This window comes from Catharus ustulatus, chromosome 1, assembly GCF_009819885.2.
Source record: "Catharus ustulatus isolate bCatUst1 chromosome 1, bCatUst1.pri.v2, whole genome shotgun sequence".
Taxonomy (NCBI): domain Eukaryota; kingdom Metazoa; phylum Chordata; class Aves; order Passeriformes; family Turdidae; genus Catharus; species Catharus ustulatus.
In genome coordinates this window covers 137,954,389-137,976,935 of record NC_046221.1, presented here as the reverse complement: position 1 = coordinate 137,976,935, position 22,547 = coordinate 137,954,389, and positions in this window count along the sequence as shown.

The following is a 22,547-nucleotide window of genomic DNA, read 5'->3' as shown; positions in this document are numbered from 1 at the left end:
GAGTTTTACTTTTGGCAAGCTAAAGTAAACAACAGACTGTCTAAATGGATATGATGTCCAAGTACTTTCTCATCCCAGGGGCTGAGATGCTAGCTCTGCTTGCTTTGTTTGCACTAGCCAGTATAAAACAATCTGCATACCATAATCTGAAAGGAAAGGTCAGCCCAAAGGTCACATGTTTTAAGGGTGTTACTTCAAAGACATTTATCTCCTTTACAACACCATTAAGTCCCTGGTAATGGTCTATTGTCTTTCATCATCTCAACCTCTTCACCTGCGTGTTTATGTTTGGCCAAGCCTCCCGATGCAGGCGCAGGGGAAGCAGGTGCTTGGTGGCTCCTGCTTGACGAGCACACTCCGTGTTATTTGAGAAAGCAGCAGGCTGTTACAACACTATCAAGCCATAACCACAGTCATCCTCTTCCCCCTTCCTGCAGAAACTAGTAGTTAAATCCTGCACTTTTCAGCTGTTGTTTCTGATCCAGCCCTTCTCATCCTTTTCAGTTGCACTGTTCAGGTGGGGATCTCCACCAAGGTGGCTCCTGTGAGATGACTGAACCTTGAGATGACTGATCCCTGAGATGAATGGACCCTGAGATGACTGGTCCCTGCTGTTTTCCTGCCATGCTACTCTCACCCCACTGCTGCCAAAGGGTGAGTTTGCTTGTTATACCTGGGAAGCATAATGACCCTTCTTCTCTCCATCCTCTTTTTTATATTACGTAGCTTGGACACCAATCCCATCCCCACCATCAGTCTGTAAAACTTGGGGCAAGATGCCATCCCCTTGTTGCAGTAATTCAGATGCTGTCCCTAGACAGAGTCACTAGAGCAAAGTTCATCAGCTGAATAATTGAAACAAACTCTTTCCTGAAGACTTTGAGGGTGTGTCCCAGAGTTATTTTCACAGGTAAAAATGCCCTGCTCCCATGTGCACCTCGTTGGGGTTGCTAGAACACTTGAGACACAAAGTCAGAGAGCATTGTGATTAAGTTCCTCTAGACTGAAAAATTCAAATATTTCTTCTGTTTTCTTTTTGCTAAGGTGCCCAAAGGCACCTCTTTAATCTCTTTACACCCACAGCATTCTCAAGGTGTTCCACAATTTTTGCAGTTTCAGTGAGAGGAGACCAGGCTCTCCACTGCACTGAGATGCTGTGACTGAGAGAAAAAAATCTTTTTCATTCTCAGCTGTTTTGCCTTCTAATTTGCAGCAACTCTCCTGCTGTCAAGAGAGGGGATGTGGGTTTGGTGGGTAGTGTGGAGAGGTAGGGACTGTGTGGGGCATGCTGAGTGTGGGGTCATGCTGCTGGGTGAGGACAACTGCTGAGCCCTGGATGGGAGGAGGAAGGAGTGCCCTGGCTGAAGACTGATGGATGCAGCACAAGGAGTCACTCAGGATGCTCATGAGAGCATGGCCAGGTGTCTGCTTCATGCAGAGTCCAGCACCCCTCCTACAATCTTAAGACACGGTAGTTATTGTCAGGTATTATCAGCTATTGTTATTGTCCTTTACAATTCTTATACAGCTCATCACAAATTCTCTTAAGATGTTCCTTGTTCTCTTTCTATCAGAGTAATGGGGGGACATTTTTCAGGCTTTCCTAGGAAGAGTTGGAAGTGCAATTTCCACTTAGAAGTTTCCCATATAAGTTCATCTTCCACACACATAACTCAACCTAAATATTTGAGCTGAAATTCTCATGCCATGTTGAATTAGCTGGACAAATAATCAAATTAAGTAGTCTGGGCAATTCTATCAATAAGAGAGTAAGAAAGAAACTCTCACAATGAATTCTAGTACTGTTGCATTTGGCCCTTAGGTCTTAAAATTACTTAAGGGCTCAGAATATGCCTTTTCCTGTTCCCATGAAAAGGTGGTCAAATTTGATGAAGCTGTGGAAAAAAAAAATCAATCTTCCACATCTGTATATGTTTTGCCTAAAGTTTGGTAGTTGTTATCCCAAATATTCTGCCTGCCCTGAGCATAGCCCAGCTTAAGCAGGGCTTTTCCTGAGATTTCTCCTTCTGTGTCTCAGACACAGCCTGGAAAGAAGCATCTCTCATGCTCCCAGTGCCTCCCAGCTAAGGTGCAAGATGGGAAGTGAGGAATGTAAAGGTTGTGGGGAGTGGGAAAGAGCAGCTGGACAGAATTAATCCTGTGCATGGTGGTGAAGCAGAGGCTGGAGCAGACCCAGGCTGAGGAGACAGGATGCATGATGGTAAAATGTCTGCTAAGCACTAGAGCACCTGTTTCTGTAGACCTTTGGCTTTTTCTTCTGCATGCTCTCCATGGCATCAAATCTCTGGCAGATGAAATCTTTGGCAAAAATGGATGAAAAGCCACAATTCTCAGCCTGCAGAGAAACCCAGTGATAGAAAATTTTTTGGCCTCTCCTTTTCCCTTTCCCTCTCTTCCTTTTCTTTGTTGTTGTTGTTGTTTGTTTCATATTTTTGTTCCAAATTGGGATGAATATCTGAAATAATATTTTTTTTGGTTTTTTTTTGTACTGGACAATTTTTTAAAATTTCTGTTTTCTACAGTGGTGTCCTTAATTCTAGGACTTCTTAACCTTTAACTTACTGGCTTTGTAGAGTTATGCTCCTTTTATGTATAGTTAGTGTGCAACTTTATACAATATATGAAATGTCTTAGGAAGATGATGTGTGAGAAGCACACCTGTGCGTGTTTGTCTATATTTCTGTATAGTGCATAGCCATAAAATTTTAGTTGTCATCTTTTCCAGAAGTGAAGAAATATATTATTTAATAAGAACTCTGTTAGTCACCAGAAATGTGTAAGTCTAAACTTTTTGTGGTCTAATTACTTTAAATGCTAGATATTTATTTTTCTAAATTCTCCACAAACAGATCCATGTTCATAAACAAATATGTAGTTACTGGAAAATTCAGAGGAATTTTATAATTCAGATCTGTCTTTTGCTAAGACCCTAATTGGACTGACTATATATGGCAGATTTATTTCTTTATTAATTGCATTATCAGGCCCAGAATTTGGAATGGAATTTTCCTATTTGAGCTCTTGTGGTCACACGCTCCTCTTTGCAGGCTGAGACTGTAAAAACAGCCTGTTCTTCATCTTTTTAAGGCAGCTTTCTTTTTTAGTGAGAAAAGTGCAGAAATGTTTGCATTTGATAGCTGGGAATGATGCTCTTTCTCTTCATTTCTCTGCTGACTTTGCTGAACAGCTAAGGATGTCCAGGTTCTCAGCTGGCAGAAGGTGGAAAAATGCCAGGAAATTCAAAGGAGGCACACTGAGCTTCACCAGCCAGGAACTTGCCCCATAACTTTTATTTTAGGCAGAAGAGGGAGTATAAACATTTCCATGGGCCTGGAAAGATCTCCATTCTACGTGCTTATTACATGCTTCAAGTGGACATTTTTAGAAATTAGTAGTTGCTCAAAAATGAAAAACTGGCTGGTTGCATCTCTCTGCCAGCACACTCACCAACCTCACAGAGTTCATAACTCATTGCAGGGAGTGAGAATTTTGCGCTAGCTTCACAAAAAGTGAAAAAAAAAATTCTCTAATGGGACTTTGGGCAGAAATCACGAAGTTCCTTCTGGTTTTGCTTAATTTGGCTCCTTGTCCAGTCCGGCTGCCCTCCCCAGCCTGTGATTCTCCCATCCAACTAACAAAGCTGACTGTAAAGCCTGATATGACAAGCTTAGGGCAGGCATGTTGAAAGTCAAATTAATGTGTTGGGCATCTTTTGTTACACCAAACCTCAAATGGATCCATTCCTAGAGGCCTTGGGTGCCTGCCATGCAAATGCCACTGCTGTGCCACCTGGGGGGGGTCCAAGTGCAAGCTCCATGCCAGAGCAACTCTTCTCCTTCCACATTTAACAAACCACCAGCTCCTCCAAAAATGCTATTCTGATTCTCAGAAGCAATACTGAGCTATAAGAGAAGTGGCAAATCTGCTGTTGATACACTGCCAATGCTCACTGCAATTACCTGGGGTGGAACAGTAATAATGCAGTGGTTCTGGTGTTCCTCACAATGGGATTTGAAACAGCTTATTTTTAAGTATTTTTATTTTACCTCTGACACTGTGTTCCATCTTTGGTGGATTCTGTTCACCAACAAGACCAAATTTATCAATATAGTTCTACCATGCCTGCCACTTGGTTCCCAGGACCAGCTATAGTGCAGATGAACTATCAATTTAAGAGAATACCCCATTTTTCTTTATATTATATATGCAGTGTTTTGCAGACCTGCTTTTCTTTTCAAAGCTGCTGCTCTTTGGGAGCTCTGAACAGTGATCTGTGTATATGGATGTACAACACAGTGTGTAGCTTTTGAAAGTTCTTCTCTGCTTGCATCATAGATAATTTCTAACATGTCTAAATTACCATCTTGTTTGATTTCAGTGAGTTATCAAGGCTGTGTTATGCATTAACAGCCTGAAAATCAGGCCTTGTTACAGGCTCAGATTTCCTTGGGGGAGAGTGGAAAGGAAGAATGAGATGGAGGGTGCTTGCTTGATTGTCTGCTCGGCTTCTCCCTTCCCCAAGCACTGCCATGGTTTCCCTCTGGCTGATGCCACAGGTACTTGGAGGACTCAACTTCTCTGCTTCTTCATCTCTCACCTGGGTCCTGTTTCCCATTTTTGGGGAGCCTGACATCCTCATCTGCCTTCCAGGGAGTTTGGCTGCCTATGACCCTGTAGAGTGGTGTGTGTGTGAGGTGTGCTTTTAAATACTTTGAGAGATTAAAATAAACTGCCAGAGTGGTCAGTGGGTAATAGAAGTGCCTAAACATGAAGGCAGGTGAAAAAATGCCTGGGTTTAGATTATTTAATTCTTCTAATAAAAAGTATTTTCTTCTCCCTACATGATTATGTTTCAGATAAGGAGTCTGTGCCCAAAAATGTGTGACATGTGCTAACACACTGTGCTATGCCATATAGCATCAGATACAAATTTCTTCCTAGCTGAACTCTCAGTTCATTATTTGAGAACTCACTAAGTCTAACTCTGGCATTTCAGAAACCTGCATGGGCACATGGGCACATATATTTGTGGGGGTTTTTTTTGGGTTTTTTTTTTTTTTTTTTGTTTTTTGTTTTTTGTTTTTTTTTTTTTTTTCTGGTGAGACTTGGGAGCTGTTGATGGACACTCTGGAGGCTCCAAATCAATTTTTATTCGTTTCTATCCCAGATTCCCAAGCATGGATGACATTGGGACTCCAACAGTCAGTCCTCAGATGGAAATACAGAAGAGAGGGGGAGGGAAGATTCTGTAAAATTAATAACAAGCTGGAGTTTTCTTATTCTATACTTGTCTGGTGTGTAGGAAATAACTCCAAGGAGGGATCTGGAGATGTGTGTTGCCTGTGGTAGGGAAGGCAAAGGTGGAAAGAGAGGGGACAGTCCATGACATGGCTCATAATCATCTCCCTCTGTCTCCTGAAATGCAGTGGAAATATTTTATAGCAGGCCAGGTAAGGATGAGCCATTTTGGTGTTTGGACACAAGAACACAAGAATTTTGTGAAAGGAGTCTTCTTTTAGAGAAAATTGTGATTTATTTGAAAGTAATGAGCAAAACCAAATGAGATGCCTTGATGCTTGCCAGTTCATGAGTAAGCAAAACCTATGGTTCCTGCTGGACATCTCTCCCAGGATAGTAATAGGAGAATATATTTTAATCCGTAGATTGAGAGACCTACATTCACTAAGACATCCCAGACATCCCAGGAAATCAATGGGAATTAGATCCCCAGATGCCTCTTTGAATTTGGCATAATTAGTTCCAGGAAAACACTGCCCAGGCGCTTTTCCCCTGCTACATACAGGACTGAAATGCAAGCAGGGATATTTTAGAACAACTGTAAAAATCACATACTTTTGGATTTGGGTCAACAAGCATTTCTTTCTAGTTTTGCTCAGGTCAGAAGAGATCAGAGATGGGACAGGAATCTACAGGGCTCAGGGATTTTGAACACTTTTCAATTTACTGAAATCACTGGGAACAGAGCAAATACAGACACAAGTCACAAATCAGCGGGTGACACAAGCCAAAAGTAGTTTTTAAAAGAAGGCAAACAGGCCTGGTTCTTAATGAGGCCACAGATGTTACTTGAGATTTTGCTCCAGTAACTATCAAGACCACTCTAACATTACACACAGATGTTACGCCAAATGATCTTGGGAAGTGGGGGCGTGATGTCATTGGGGGGTTTCAAATCTGGAACACATAATCAACTTATCTTTGTTCTGAGGGCTCTCATTATAGCCCCCTGGGTTTGTTCACATGTCTATTTGCATAGGAAGTGCCCTGAGGAGAGATCCTGTTCCATGACACACATAACTATGGTGACAGTCCAACATACCTGTTGTTTAAGTTTCTCCTTATGAGTGGATGTAACATATTTTGGAGAAGAATTATGGTTGGGTGGAAAGAGGATGAATGGTCTAACTCCCCATCCAGTTCTGAAAACATATTACTTCCAGAGGAAACCCTGAGAGTGTGCAGAGTCGAAGCTCTCCAGGGTAGTGTGATCATCCAGATATTTTCTGAGTGAATAACCCAGCAGAACTGTGTTGTGTTCATAAAAAAGAATATTAGTAATGAGTAGTAGGGTAGTATTTTAAAGGGTTTTTCCCTCTAATTAATATTGTAACATTTTACTTTGGCAGTGATTTCTCTGTCTACACCCTTTTGTCACTGTCTTGAACCTCTTATTTTGTCTAGTTGAAAAACCTCCTTAAGTGGCTCTTATAATAGAAATTGGCTCAGATACTCATCACATTTCTGCTTTTGCTAGATGAATTTGAAATGAATAGAAAAACAACAGCCATCTCTATTATTGGATGTTTCTTCTGAAAATAAATCTCATGCTCAATACTCAGATGCTAAAAATAAGTTGCTGTGCTGAGCCAGCATGGCTACTGTCTCAGTTGATTCCCACTGTGCACATATTTAAGGGCCTTTTTGAGTCAACACATTGTAAAACAGGCCTTGCAAGGAGCAGGGGGAATGGTGAGAGCTCTAACAACTCCTCTTCATCTTCAAAAAAAAATGTGTGGGACCAGTGGTCCATAGCAAATGTAAAAACTTCACATGTCATCTAGAGAAATATTTTTCTGTAGAATTTAATGATGTGTTAGGGCTTTATAAACATGAGTAGACTCCAATTATTTTCTTTTCTGTGTGTGTAAATAGCAAAATTAAAAAAAAATGATTTAATCTCAGCAGCTGCAAGGGCAAGAAATCTTATGGATGCCACAAACCCAATCTGGACAGCACATAAAGGATGGGATCACTGTATGGGAAGGCAAAGTGTTTTAGCTGGTCTTGATTGCTTCTTCCAAAAGTAGAGGTATTGTGTTGGGCCATCATAACTAGGTATGAAGGATGCAATATTTTGCCTGTCCTTATCAACAGAAACTCATAACAGTATTGCTCAGGAAAGAACTTAGGCAGGTAAATATCTGCAAAATTCCCCTCAGAGCACAGGGAAGCAGTGCTTTATCTCCACAGAGAGCAAGTCTCCAGGCTGAGAGCATGGCACAGTGCTCTCCCAGACTGTATTAACTTATATCTCTGTGCCTTCAACCTCATAAAAACAGGGCTTGTAAGCAGCTGGAGCTATGCTGTTGTGGGGAGGAGGGGCTGTATAGAGGACTGCAGCCAGGCACCATTAGCTCCCTGGGCTGTAGAGGGCTGGCTCCCCAGCATCTCCAGCTCCCTTCCACCAGGACAAAGGTGAGATGTTCCTCTCTGTGACCACCCTCATTCCTTGTCCTCACCTTCAGCCCTCTTCCATGGTAGCTGCCGCTCTTTGTGCTCTCTCTGGGCAGAGTCACTGAAGGCTTCTGAGACAAAAAAAAATTGTTTGGCTTACCCTGGTTCTAGCTCTCCTCCAGAGGATACTTGTCACCAGCACAGGTGGAGGTATCTTGTGTGGCATGGGTGTCCACAGGGAAGCTTTTGGTGGTAGGGCTTTTGGTGGGTGGTCTGGCCAGATAGAGTGCAGCCCTAGACCCTGGTGATGGGGGAAGCAGTGACATGGCAGAACCCAGCTGGGTCAGACAAGACAAGGACAACCCTCACGGTCACTGGGGAGTTGTCTTTCTCCTTAAAGCAGCTGGGTGCCTGGGATGGTGTGGTGTGAATCTGGGTCTTGAGACAAGCACTGCAAAACCACGGTGACAGCTTTTGCCCCTTTGCAGTGATCCTTACCTGCCCTCATGGTAATACAGCTCAAGATCATGACAAGTGGATTTTGGCATGGAGAGAGTTGTCTGTGTTGGTACATGTGCCTAGCACTGGCAGTCAGTCCTTGCAGGATACCCTGTCAGGGCTGAGAGCAGCGCTCAGCTGGTTTATCTTCTGCCTTTGGTGCCAACAGGAGAGTGTTGCTATGGCTGAGGAGAACTAAGGAACTTCCAAACAAAAAATTCACAGCCCTGCACTGGAATATTCCTGAAACTGTTTTGGGGACTGGGATAAGAATCACAGAATTACTTTGAAACCCTCTTCTTCCCATTACCTATCACCAGCTGGAACCAAAGAGAAGCTGGAAGGGCAACTTCAGTGGAATTACACTGGGTTAACACCGGGTGATTTCACTGCACAAGAATTACCACTTCATTGCATGAGATTTGAGGGTTTTCTCAGGGCTAGTTGAAGCCTAACATAGTTCAAAAGGCATTCAGATTTAGAAAAGTTGAGAGCAAACATAATTTAGAAACTATTCCATGCTGGAATCCTCTATAGGTGATTGCAGTCAGGAAAATCATTATCAGAAGGTAGCTGTTTAGGCAAAAATAATGTAACAAAGGGCCTGGGGTTGGGTGGTTTTGCTTTCTTAACAAAATGTTCTCCTGCACTGCAAATACAAAGGGAAGGAGGAAGGGAAGTATCTGGCAATTTAAATGAAAAATTACTTTTCTCTGCAATCACCTTCTGTCAATAAAATGCTTATTTTCTGACATGTCAATTAGGTGATTCAAAAGCCAGATGACCACTGCCTTCCATTTAGTACTGCTCAGCTGGGTTAAATGTCTTAAGTGTTTACCCTTTATGACCAGTGGCATGTATCTGTTCTTAGTCAAACTGTGCTATGTGTGACATGTTTGCCTGTAGGTTTTTCTCTTGAGGTAAAGTCAACCATTATTATCAGATTCTAAGAAAAATGGGAGGTTAGGACAGTGGTTTCACTGACAGAAATGGGTACAGCTTGTTTTACAGTAATGTGTACAAGAAATATGAAACAGATGAGAAGAATTCACATAGAATTAACCAGCCTGCAGTTTAAAGTACTGCCATTAAATAGGATCATGTATCCATTCTTGATACTTCAAAAGAAACCTCTGCTGTGTAAGACCAGCTATTAGCGAGGAACGCTTTGTCCGGTATCTCAAACCAATTTTAAAAGATCTTATTACAGACACACACAGCCGTGTGTAAATGAAAGTATTTACTTCAGAATCTTTAAGACTTGATTTGTTCACACAAAAGTCTTGAGAGTTTAAGGAAGAATTTTGAATGAGGGAAAAAATTAGATACACTCTGGGTCCTGGTAGAGTCCTAGGAAGAAGGATGGTGATAATATCGATAGAACCTTTTACTAAGGCTTGTTCTGAACACACAACACTACCTGCTTGTGTAAAAAAACAGAGTGGGCAGTGGAGAAAAGATCCACATGATAATATTAATTTAGCTAATTTAAAATGTGTTCAATCTTTAGAAAGCTGTCTTCTGTCATCCACCATGGAATGCAGCCCAAGACTTTTGGTGGGAAAAGCCAAGACACTTCCTTTCTAACTTCTGGCCTGAACTGAAAGTGAAATGCTCATTTGGCAGATATAAATAAATAAGCTGAGACAATAGAAGTAACTTTCCCAGACAAAAAATAATCAGAGAAAGGCCTTTGTGAGTAAGAGCAGGTCAGCAGGACTCACTTCACAGGCAAGCTGGAAGGAAACAACCACCTCAGTAAAACATTCTTTGGGTCAGACCTACTGAGCAGCACCATTCTCAGACCTGGGGTGAGGGGTTCACATCCACACCCCCGCTTTTGTGAGCCATACAAATCCAGCAAGTCTGAACAGTGTCCCTGAAAAACAAGAAGTACTTAGTGCTTGGACCTTCAGCCTGGCTCCCCACAGGGTAAATGTCTCTGCCACTGCCAGCATGTCCCAAAACCCAGAGGAAAACCTGAGAGGTGAGTGCCAGCGTCATGCCTTGAACACACTGCTGACTTTTCAGGGGATCAGCTGGGGACACTGCTGGGCAGAACTGGGTAGCTCTGCAATTCATCCAGAATCTCAGAGAAATGTGAGTGTGACCTGCTTGTAGGACTCAAGGTTACTCAGGCTGGAAGGGATCTTAGGAGGTCTCTAGACTAATGTTTTGCTCGAAGAAGTGTAAACTGAGGTCAGCCCAGGTTGCTCGGGGCTTTATAGAGTCTGAGGCAGTTGAAAACTTCCAGGAATGGAAGCTGAACTGTTCTCACTCTAACAATGATAATAATGCCATATTAATGCCATGCCAATGCCATGCCATGCCAGAGATGATTGAGGCAGTCCAGAAGGGACATTTGAAGCAATGGGATGCAATTGGACTCTGTGGGTGCCCCTGCATTCTGCTACCAGAGACCTGGCTCTTTCACTTCTCCGGGTGTCACTCACTGGGCCAAGCTGTGGTTCACCTTTGGACTGTGTTCTATGTCCCTTACTGCTGAAGCCAAGGCAGCACATGTGCCTGGGTCTTATTTTGGCATTTCCAGCCACAGCAGTTCAGAACTCTTTGAGGTTCCTCAGTTTCAGAGTCTTGAAGTCTTTCTCAGCAGTCTGTCTCGGTTCACTGCTGGCTCTGGGTGGCTGGAGCACAAAGCAACTTCTCCTTTCAGATATTGTATAATCTAATTACAGCACTTCACAGAATGACAAAATTGCTGAGCTTGAAAGGAACCTCTGGAGGTTTTCCAGTCCAAATTTGTACTCAAAGCAGGGTCAGCTATAACAGGTTACTCACAGCTGAGTCCTCTTCTCTTTTGGATATCTCCAAGGACAGACTCCATAAACACTTTGGACAACCTGTGCTGGTATTCAAACATCCTTAGAGCAAGTAAATGGCTATCTTATGTTTAAATGTAATTTCCTATATTTCAGTCTGTGCCCATTGCATATTGCTATATTACCATTACCCCATGTTACACACTGAAATTCAATGTACAATGATACTCCGTACACCGTTGTCAGAATAATTATCTCTGTCTGATCAACTCATATTTTATAACAATAACACAGGACTTAATAGTACATTTTCAGAGGAAGAAAATATATTTATTCATGTAACAACTTGCCCAGTAGCTTAAACAGACAGCATGAGAAAAAAAATAGCTTGGAGTTTTTTTAGTAACTTATGATCCACGATAAAGATTTCTATAGAATTTCAGCAATTTAATGCAGCAATAGAAAAATTATTCTTAATCTAGTTTGTGAAGATATCTCACTATTTACTACTGTCATGAGGAACAGTACAGTTGGATATGGCTGCCAAAGTTTGTTTTTTTCACTCCTACCAGTTTTATATCTTCTAAAAAGTTTCTGCATGTGCCCTCTGCCTTATCACCCAGGTGGCAATGAAAATAATTAAAAGTGTAGGACCTAGATCCATCCTGAGGTCCTCTAAGCATCAACATCACTAGTGGCTGGCCTTCAACTGGACTTTATGCTGCTAACCGCAGCCCTTCAAACTCCACAGTTGTAAATCTCTGCTGATGACTCCAAACCACCTTCTTTTCCTCTCTGTGTTTGGACATGGTTTGCAGGATTAGCTGCTCCATCACCTTCCCAATGACTGAGAAGCGGATGCCGGATCTGAGGTTCTTTGGATCTTCCATCTTGCCTTTCTCCAATATAGAGTGATATTTGGTCTCTTTCATTCCATAGGATCCTCCCCTTGATGCCTTAAGTTTTAGCTTCCATATTATCCAGATTCTGTACTGCATCAGTATATAACTCTGAGCTTCATGTAAAGTGTTAGCAAGTTCTCAGTTTAGTTAGACAAAACAATCCTTTTCCAACCTGAGGCACCATTGCAGCTTCAGGCCCAAAAAGTGTAAACAAAAGCAGGTTGAGGAGAACAAACTGGGAGGATGTGACTTCATAACCTGAAGCTGTAATTGGACAATTAGCCCCAATATGCAAATGGACCAAAATTTATAAAAGTGTGAAAAACGTGTGACCTGTTGTCCATCTTGGGTGGAGCCCCAGCCGGGCTCTTGTACTGCCCAAGGTGTGGCCTTTGAAGGCCTTTTTAATAAATACCTACTTTATTCCTTTAACAGTGTCTAGCCTCTGCTCTAGGTAGCCTCTCAATGCATCATGCTGTAGGCCATGGCCTTTCAAACATAACCAAGAATGGCCCTACAAAGACATCAGCCAGCTCTCTCTCCAGTCACAGGTACATCCATCAGGTCACTCAGATCTGCCTATGTTCAGTTTCCTGAAGTATTTCTTAACCTGATTGACTTAGAGTAAGTCTTCCTTGCTTCAGGCTTTCTGGCTGGTCTTGGGAACATCGGATTTCTGAAGCATGTTCTTACCCATAAAGACTAAGGTGAAGAAACCACTGAGCACTGCAGTTTTCTCCATGTTCGGTGTCACCAGCTCCCCTACACCATTCAGCACTGAGCCTAGTTTTCTCTAGTCTTCCTTTGCTGTTGATATGCCTGCAGAAGCCTTTCTTGCTGCCCAATACATCCCTCACCGGGATGTATCCTAATCCATTTAATGAAACATTTGCCACCTCAGTGGAAGGAATTTCCTTCGTTTCACTGAGACCAGTCAGATTTATGAGCTTAAAAATGCTAAAAGACTATGCCTGTAGTACCATATACTGTGTAAAAAAATCTCTAACCCTTCTAATGACAGCACTATCATTAACTGTGCTTTCCCATTATAATTTATTTTGCTAACAAGTCTCTCAGAAATCTGATTTTCCATACTTCACATTTGAACTCAGTACCCTTTTGAATGCTGCAAGTGTGATCTCTTGCTGCTGAACTCTCTTTGAAGCATTTGCCCAGGCAGGAAAAAAATTATTCATGTGATCCCATATGATTTCAGACTGGCCATTAAAGTCTAAGCCCATTTGAGGAGGTGACTGAAAGATTTTGAAACCCAAGGGAAGGGGTTGAGGTTTTGCTATTGACCTGATTCTATAATGAGACAAATCACTTCACTGCCTTGCTTTCAAAGCCTTTCCAAATAAAGTATGAATCAAACCTGAACTCTTAAATTTTACAGAGGATTTTAGCCCTTACTTCAGGGAAGAACAGGGTCTCCCATGCAACTATCTTTCCATATTAATGTTTGCAAAATATGTCTACACTTTATGTGAAACATGGCTGAAAAGCTCATAGGAATTCCTCCAAGAAAAGTGTATTTCTTTCATTATGGGATGGTTCAGAAATTAAGAAAACAGGGTTCCTCTTATAATTAGAATTAAAAATTTGGAAGAGAGATATGGATAAAATACTTTTGTCCCACAACAAATCAGTGACAGACCATGTGGACTTCAGGTCCTGAGCCTGCACAAGAGCCATTGAGAGCTGTGGACAGACAGTTCAATGTAGAGTTTGGTTCATATTAGGCCATGTGCAAAACTCAAAGGGAATCTTTGGTCAGGTTGTTTGTTCAGAGTTCAGAAAGATTTAAAAGGAGATAGGGACCCTTGATATTGAGTGTTGCTTTTCCTCAGCTCCTTGAAGAGTGAAGGAAACAGTGAGCTCCAGAATAATTCTCAGGCTGAAGGTGACAGTGAAGCTTTTAGGTGTCCCACTGTTCTGGGCTGGGAGTGAATCTGGGACTGAATCTGTAGCTAAAACTGCAGAAACAAAGAGTATGGTTTGGGAATCTGGTTTAGCTTCTGAGGACAGCCACATGGAATGGCTCACATCCTTACAGGAAAATACTTTCTCACTAAAATGGTGTAGTATAGTCCAAAATTGCACCAGGGAGAATGCAGAGAACTAAAAAGCATGGGTCAAAGTCAAGCTTCTGGTTTCTTTTGTTAATACAGTTTAAACTTGATAGGCAGCTAAGGACCACACAGCTGCTTGCCCAGTGCCCCACAGTGGCATGAGGGGAAGAAGGATAAAAGTCAAAAAAGTAATTGAGACATGAACAACTTAATAAGAAAAGGGGTGGAGGCAGAAGAGGAAAAAACTAACAAAGAGAGAGGACCAAGCAAACAAACCTGTGAAAAACAAATTATGCAAATGAAAGCAATTTCTCACCACCATCAGACCAATGCCAGCCCCTGAGCAACAGCAATTCCTGCCAACTTCCTCCATCCCAGAATTAGAACTAAACATGACATAATATGTTCCGGGATGTCCCCTTGGTCAGCTGGGGTCAGCTGCCTCAGCTGTGTGCCCTCCCACCTTCATGCAGACCCCCAGTCTACTCTCTAGGAGGGCAGTGTGAGACAGAAGAAACATTGGTGCTGTGCAAGCACTGTTCAGCAATAACTAATGCATACCTTTACTATCAGAACTGTTTTCATCACAAATCCTAAACATAGTCCCACATAAGATATATTGAAGAAAATAAACTCTACCACAACTAAAGTCTGGGGTTGCTGGCCTGTCTGCCATTAGCATGGTTCCTACAAGAGAACCAAGATACTCTGGACCAATCAAGAGAGAAGACTATCTCTGCTTATAGTCTTTAATTGTATTTTTAAATTTAATTTTTAACTAAAAAAGCTGTGAGTTTTGCCAGTGAAAGGTTTTCCTTTGTCTCCAATGTGTAAAAGTTTTTCCTGGCAATAGGTTGGTATCAGAATTTTTCAGCTTCTGGCTTTGAAATGAATCCTGAACCTGTGACAACAATCTTCAGGATCATTGTCCCTGTCCATTTCCCTGGAGAAATGCCTGAGTAGGATGGCTGAGTGCAGGAGATCTTGGTGCCTTGCTCACCAGCTGCAGAGCTTTCTCAGTATATGCACAACCACAGCTCCAGCGCTCCCATTTGTACAGAGAGCATTTTGCAGCACATACACATACCTGTGCCCCATACACTCAATTGCTTTTGTCAGTCACTGCCTCTAAATCCACCCCTGAGCCACTGCACACAGCTTGAAGGAGGTGCATACACTTGCATTCCCAAGGGGATTTTAGCAACTTATTCTCAGTTAAGCCAATACTTTAAAGAGCAGAAAGATGGGATATGATTTATGAGGTTTCCTCTGGCTTTACCTCACTCCCTAAATCTCCTCCATGTTATCTGTGAAGGCTCAGACCCTCAGAACCAAATGGATGTTGTTTTCCCACTGTTTTCTTTCAAAGTCAAGCTGTGGAAAATAGTGCCTCAGTATAGGATAAACAGCAAAGCTTTCCCGTTTGAAGAATTTATTTTTAAAAAACACTGTTGCAAATTAGTACCGAAAATGAGTATTAAGGAAGAATGAAGGGGGAAAATGCAACAGCACTGCTGAAAGGATACGTTTTCATGTTCATAGAAAGTTTAAAGCTAACAACTAGGAAAATCAAATTAGTATAGACATCTGGAGAGAGGGGAAATTGTGTTTCTATTGTGCAATGTTAATGCCTTAAAATGTTTAAAACAACAGGGCTGGGGATGTGAGACTTCATTTAATTAACATGCTAGGAAACCTTATTATCAAGTTGAATGTGAATTCTTCTTGATATTTTACTCGCTCCATTGCCTGAGGCTGGCTACAGGAGGCCTTATCCCTATTTTCCTGTAAAAACTACTTCCACATTCCACATCCCAATTACTCTGAAGGGCATACCCAAGCTCCCAATAAAATCGTGCTTGGAGTCTTTGCTGACTTCTAAATTCTATTCTACATGTGTTTCTGATCACAAAATCAGATTTCCAAATGTCAAAATTATACTTTGAGTGGAGACTGAATAATAGTTTAAGCCTTTTTATTTGTGTAGAAAGCCGAAAATGAAAATGTGAAGCACCTGAGAACTCTCTAAATTGCTTGCTTTATTTCCACTTGGAGCAGTGTCCTGAGACCTATTGCATTGCAGTTCATCTACACTTCATGTTGAGAACACCAAGGGGGCAAGGACTGCTCAGATTTGCCTGGTACTACATCTCCATCACCCAGAGATTGGCTGTGGATTCTGGTGGGGGCAGGAGAGGACCCACAGTCCCTTCCTTGTGCCATCTACTGCTCTCTGCACAAGCTGTGTGTCCAGACCCAATGTTGTCTATAAAGTGGACTTTGGCAAGATTTTCAGGAGCATCATTTAGTATTTGTACACAAGGAGCCCACTCACCAATTCAATGTGTTTCCTTATGTGTTTTTTGTTTAAGTACTGTCCTCCCCACCCCATATTGTCAACATGGATAATAGCAAGCGATTTACTGCATGATATTCCCCTCTTGAGCTCCACTGCTTTTCTTCTGTCAGATGCTCATTGTAAATTCTTGTAATGTGAAACAGCTCACTGGAGCAGGGCTCCACGTTTTCTCCTGTTTCTGGTAACTTGTGAGAAGTTGTCACTTCATATCCAGGAGAGCTCCAGGGAAAGATGACAGACACCACAGGCTGCACATTGCAGAGCTGGAGGAAATGGATGCTAAACACAATGTCATTTAGATTTAAAATAATAGCTCTTAAGTGTTCACTGTTGTTTGTAATAAATATATTATATATAAACTTTTGCTTGTGGCTGAAATCTAAACTATATGTTTTAAATGACTGATAACACGAAACATGTCATAATTCCTGGTCCATTACTATTGATGCAGCACAACTTAACATTTCACAACATGGTTTGACTGAGCCATGCATAGTCATGAAAAGGTGAAAGCATCTGAATGCCAAATGTACAACTTCTATAGCCCTTGGTCCATTGCAGTTTAATAACAACAGTTTCTGCTAGTCATCAATTGCTTCACTGTTATCCTTAGGATGATTATTTATGGATCTGAAGATGTTCTTTTTTTCTTTGTAATGCAAGGTGGATAACCTCGACTAGGCTTTGTGAGGGTTTAACTCTGGATCAGAAAGACTAAAAGCCTCAATCCCCTTCTGTCCTTCACTTCCCTTTTTAGTGGAGAAGCTAAGCCCTCTTTATCCAGCCCTGTTCTGCACGGTCTGGGAGGAGTCCCTTTGCTTGGGGTCCGCTGCTGTTACTGGTGACAGTGGGTTTGCCTAAATCATCACTAGGTGATCTATTCAAATGGCTCTGAGAAAAAACATCAAAAGAGGCTGAATGCTGTATCCAGAAGCGACTGACAGCCGGGGTCATCACATACAAGTTTTCACCAAGCAGAACTATTTAAGTGGTGAATGCTTGACTTGTGAAGAGATTTGTATCACATAATGACATCAGAATTCACTTATGGCATGAGCATGCTCTAGAAAGTGAACTTCAATTCAATTTAATGCAGGAAAAAAATGGAGAAAAATAAGAGAAAAGATTAGAAAGAAGGGGCAGAGAAATGGCTAAAATACCTCAGCTTTTATTTTTTAGAAAGAGAGGAAGTCTGTGTGCACCCTGTGACAGCTAGTCTTATGCCAAGATGGGGATTTTTGGTCTTCTCATAAAGACCTTGTGGACATTCAAATTATTACCTATTATTACCTGACCTGTTTTTTCATTCTTCATCATGCTCTCTGCAGGACCACCACAATGATTTAGACCATTTACAAATAGAGTAGAAGGAAGTGAATCCAGGGTTTGTGTACAGAAGGACTTGTAGGTGAAGTTCAGATGGGGGAAACAATAGAGAAGCAGTTAATCTTAAAACTGTCTTAATTTGATTAAATTTGGCAGTTATTTTTCAGCCAAATGACACAGACAAACAAGTCAAGCTTTAAAAGATGTGATACACAACTTGTGTGACTATATGTGTATATATGTGCATGTATATAAAATCATGCACTTGTATGTGTAACCATAGACATCTACTTTCAGATTCAAATCCAACAGCATCCTTTTCTTTACACAAAGTGTAGTTAAAGCAAGGAGCTTGTGGCCAGTGTACCAATGGGCTAAAAACTGCTAGAAAAGTTAAGAGGCAGAAAAGACAAACAAGGATTTTTTTGGTCACAAAGGTGCAATTTACATTTTAGGTGATCTCTGAGCCACAGTCTGACAGCAGCTGAAAGGTTTTATCAGGGAAATTATGATTGCTCTCTTTCTTGTTGTTGTAGCCTTGCCCCTGCTGTTGCCCACTCTGGGACAGGGACCAGTTGTGTTTCTCTGCTGGGGAAGCAGGGATGTGCTTATGGTGTGTTTTCACTATGCTTACCTGGCAGCAGGATGCAATGAAGATCCTGTTCTACAGCAGTCAGGGCGCTATGTGAATCAGTGTAAAGAAATGTGATACAGATGTGCTGTCTTTTAAAATTCTGATCTGATGCCAAGGCTGCAATTACAGGACTTAGCTGCCCCAGTGGCTCTCTGGGACAAGATAGATTACATGTGGCATTTTGTTCCAGCAGAGAGCTTGTGCCACCAATGTTAACTCATCCCTGTGAATGGAGCAGCTGACTGAGGGAAGGACTTCGCAGAATTGAAAATTTTGTTAAGGATCAGCTGGTGGTCTTGACCATGTCTCACAAAAAACTCAGCACTATTTGTGCTGAAAACTTCACTTTGAGGACTTAGATAATCTTCGATGTGATTCAGCTGAAACAACCACTTCAAGTTATTGTCACCCTGTTCAAAATGTGATGGGAAGGCAAGGACTCAACTGAAATTAGACAAAAACATATAAAGAAAGTGTATTTTCAAATGTTTCAAATGCAAATGAGAGAATATAAAGGAGAACTTCAAAAACCCCAAAACCTTGTCAGTCCTGCAAGAATTAAAGGTTCTCATGCTGGGGCTCTGTGGATTTGAATGAGAAATCAACATAAAATGAATATGAAATATTAACTTACACTACAACTGGCTCAGATTAGGCAGAGATTCCCTGAAATCCTATATATCTAAAATATTTTGTATATCTAGCTAGATACCCATTCCCCGGGACCACTATTTAGCAGGTTTATGAGATACTGGAAATGTCTAAGGGAAAATATCAGCCCTTAGTGGGAAAAGACCAGCAGCTTTTAATTTCACTCACCATCTGCAGCACATTCCATTCTGTCTTGTGAAACTGAAAACAAATTTGGCAGAAGGCAGTCATCTGATTTTCATGTAATTCAATAATTTATCATGAAAAATATTCATTTATAAACAATTACTTGTTTTGGAATGATAGCAGCTGTCATTTTGGGGTCTGTAGTTCCCCCCAGTGGGGTATTTTTCTGAGTTTATCCATCATTAAATCACGCAGTGTTCAATGTGTTTGGAATCTGGTCTGAATGCATTTTACAACGTGTTTATGTTTTGTTATGTGCATAATTTCGTTTTTGCTTTACAGACATGAAATCCAATATTGCCAGATGTAGAAACCTCTCTCTTCTGAGCAGCTCCTCTTGATACAGCCCTTTGGCTTTTAGGAGGAATTCCCCCATACAAAATACCACCATTTCTGTTTTGCAGTCACGAATCTGCAACTACCCAAGTCACACACAATAAACAGCTCCAGCTAGAGTCCCTCCAGGCTTGACCAAAAGGCCCATGTAAGCACTGCCTTTTGGATTTAGCTAAAAGCATGCAAACATTTTCTTTCATTTCACAGGGTGAAAACCAGACAACACAAACCCAGCAGAGAAGACTTACACAAGCTGCCAACCTCAGGCAGGACCCTGATGTTACCAGCAATAATGGTGTTTGTGTGCATAGGAACCACAGCCAGGAATTCTTGAGAGAAGGAGCTTGACAGCATTATCTTTATGCTGGTGTCTTTTCAGAAATAACAACTCTACAATATTATAGATACAATGGGAGAAAGCAATAAAAATGAATTTCTCATTGGTTGGCAAAGGATTAAACAGAAATTGGAGTTAAGCTATTGTGGGGCTTTATAAAATTAAAAGCCACACATAAAGAGCCCTCTCAAGGAGGTGATTTTCCTATCTTCTTGGTTATTTTACCTTAGAAAGGACTGTGAGCTGTCAGCTGAAGTCAAATCAGGTATGTCAAATCTGGCGACACCTTGGCATGCACAGAAGTTCTCCCAAAAAAGGCTCTTTTTTGGTGCTTAAAAACCATTATAAAATCATTCATTAGAAACTGAGATGAAACACACTCTTTAGAAAACATTTAAAATACGAGTTATTTGCTTAACAAACTTTTCAATTTTCAGTTGTTTGGGTTTGTTGCTTGTGGCTTCACATACACTCAACTCCCTGACTACTCTGTGTTACTTTGGATTTAGTTTCAAAATGGAGGTTAGAAGTAAAAGGTTAGAAAACAAGTAAAGGTTAGAGGATATTTCCTGTTGAAAACCCTGGTAAAAGCTGTTGTTATGGAAATTTAGCAATTTTACTATTAAAACACAGATCCCTCTATGAAAGCACATATGAAACAATGAAACAAAGATAAGAGCTGGGTTTTTAACATACTGGGAAGATGGACAACAAAAATGGTTCTTGCCATTGACTCCCATCCCATTTCTGTTCAACACTTCAGCGTGTACTTAAGGTTAAGCATGTGCTGAAGTCCCAGTGTATGAACTGGCCCTGAGCCAGACATGCATTCAAACATCCCTCTGAACAGAGCAAACAAGCTCACATTTAACTGCTTTGCCAAACTGGGCTGATACCATTTGTCAGATTCATCAATGCCTTGGGAAAAGGGGAAATGTAAAAGGGTAAACTTGGCAGTTGACAGTTGTTATATCTAGCTTGGCTGATATCTGGGGAGAAGCTGCAGTGCTCATTCATTCATCAGTCAGTTCATGGGAGATGAAACTCAAGGCAGACAGAGGCAGGACACATGCTGGAGGCGAATACCTTAAGCTTTTCAGGCCCACAACAAGCTCCTACATCAAGTGCAGCCATCAGAAAAACCTTAATAAAATCCTAGCAATCATTGTGGACAGATCAATGAACACCTCTGTTTTCCAGGAAGCAGAGATGCGGGAATCCAAACAAAATGTTAGGACATAGAAAGAAGATAATGGAAAAAAAAAAAGATGAAGTATTAAAACATAACTGAACCAAGAGTGTGGGATTTCACATTCATTTCTGGTCAGCCCTTCTTCTGCCAGGTGGCTGATGTAGTTGAAAAGAATAATGGAAACACAAGAAACAGAGAGATTTTAAAGGTTTGTGGCTATTCAATTATCAAAAGAAAAGAAAAAAAGAGATTAAAGAGAATGAAATGCGACTTACTAGAGATACAAATGATGATGGGGAAAAAAACCATCATGTACCCCTTTTTGCTTTTTTTTTGTCACCTGAGAGAACAGAAAAGGGTCCTCCAGGAAACTTGCCAAAAGTTGAACATATAGTTGTATACTACACCATTATATTGAAAGCTAACCCAGCTAAATCTTTGCTTTTTAATTATAAGCTTCTTTAACCTTTACATCTCATTGATTCAAAAATTGTGGAATTTGAAAAAATAATTAAATACTGCACACTTATGTGGATACTTGGCATAACCCAAACTGCTTAATATAGGATTTACTCCTGTGCTAGAAACAGATGGCTTCATATTTCTGTGCATAATCCAGCTCTTGAGAAGGGGGATAGAGTAATAGAGTTGTAATAGAGTTGTTTGGGTTTTTTCCCTTACTTGCTGATTGCAGTCCTATGCATCTGTCTATAAGAATCTACTAACCAGAGGCTGCATAACAAACTGTTGGATTGTTCAAATCCAGCATTTGCTGTGTGCCTTCCTTCCTCCATGGAATAGACTTCCCAGCAAAAACACTAGGTTGGAAAACTAACTGCATTGGGCGGCATCCTTAGAAAGTAGAAATTTTTGGCCTGTTTGTTTACATGTTGCCTTTATGCATCAGAAAGCAGCCACGAGCCATGGAAGTGTACAGTAATTTCACGACCACAAGCCACACCATTTTGATTAAAATTTTGCTCCCAAACCGGAAGTGCGGCTTACATTCAGGAGCGGCCAATATACGAACAAATTTTGGAAATTTCCCAACCTGGAAGTCCAAGCCAACAGCAGCCCTGAGCCAAGGTGGAGCCCGCCCAGCCCCGGGTGGTGGCGGGGCAGTGGCGGCGCAGCGGCAGCGCTGCCCAGCCCCGGGCGGCGCGGCGGCAGCAGCAGCCAGGCACGTCCCTCTCCCTCCTCCCGGCAGCACCAGCCGGGCAAGTCCCTCTCCCTCCTCCTGGCAACAATGGCTGGACAAGCCCCTCTCCCTCCTCCTGGCAGCAGCAGTCAGGAACGCCCCTCTCCCTTCTCCTGGCAGCAGCAGCCGGGCACGCCGCTCCCCTGCCTCCTGGTGGCAGCAGCAAACAGGGCTGGGGCCGCTCCCTGGTGGCCACCCCGAGCAGGGTCGAGCCGGTAAACCCCGTGATCCTGCGATTCTGTTACTAATTGACAACTTTGTGAAAGTTGCACACGGATCCTCGCTGCGAATGAAAGTGCAGTTTACAATCCAGTGCGGCTTATTTATGGAGGAAAAACGAAACGTTGCTGACACCCCAGA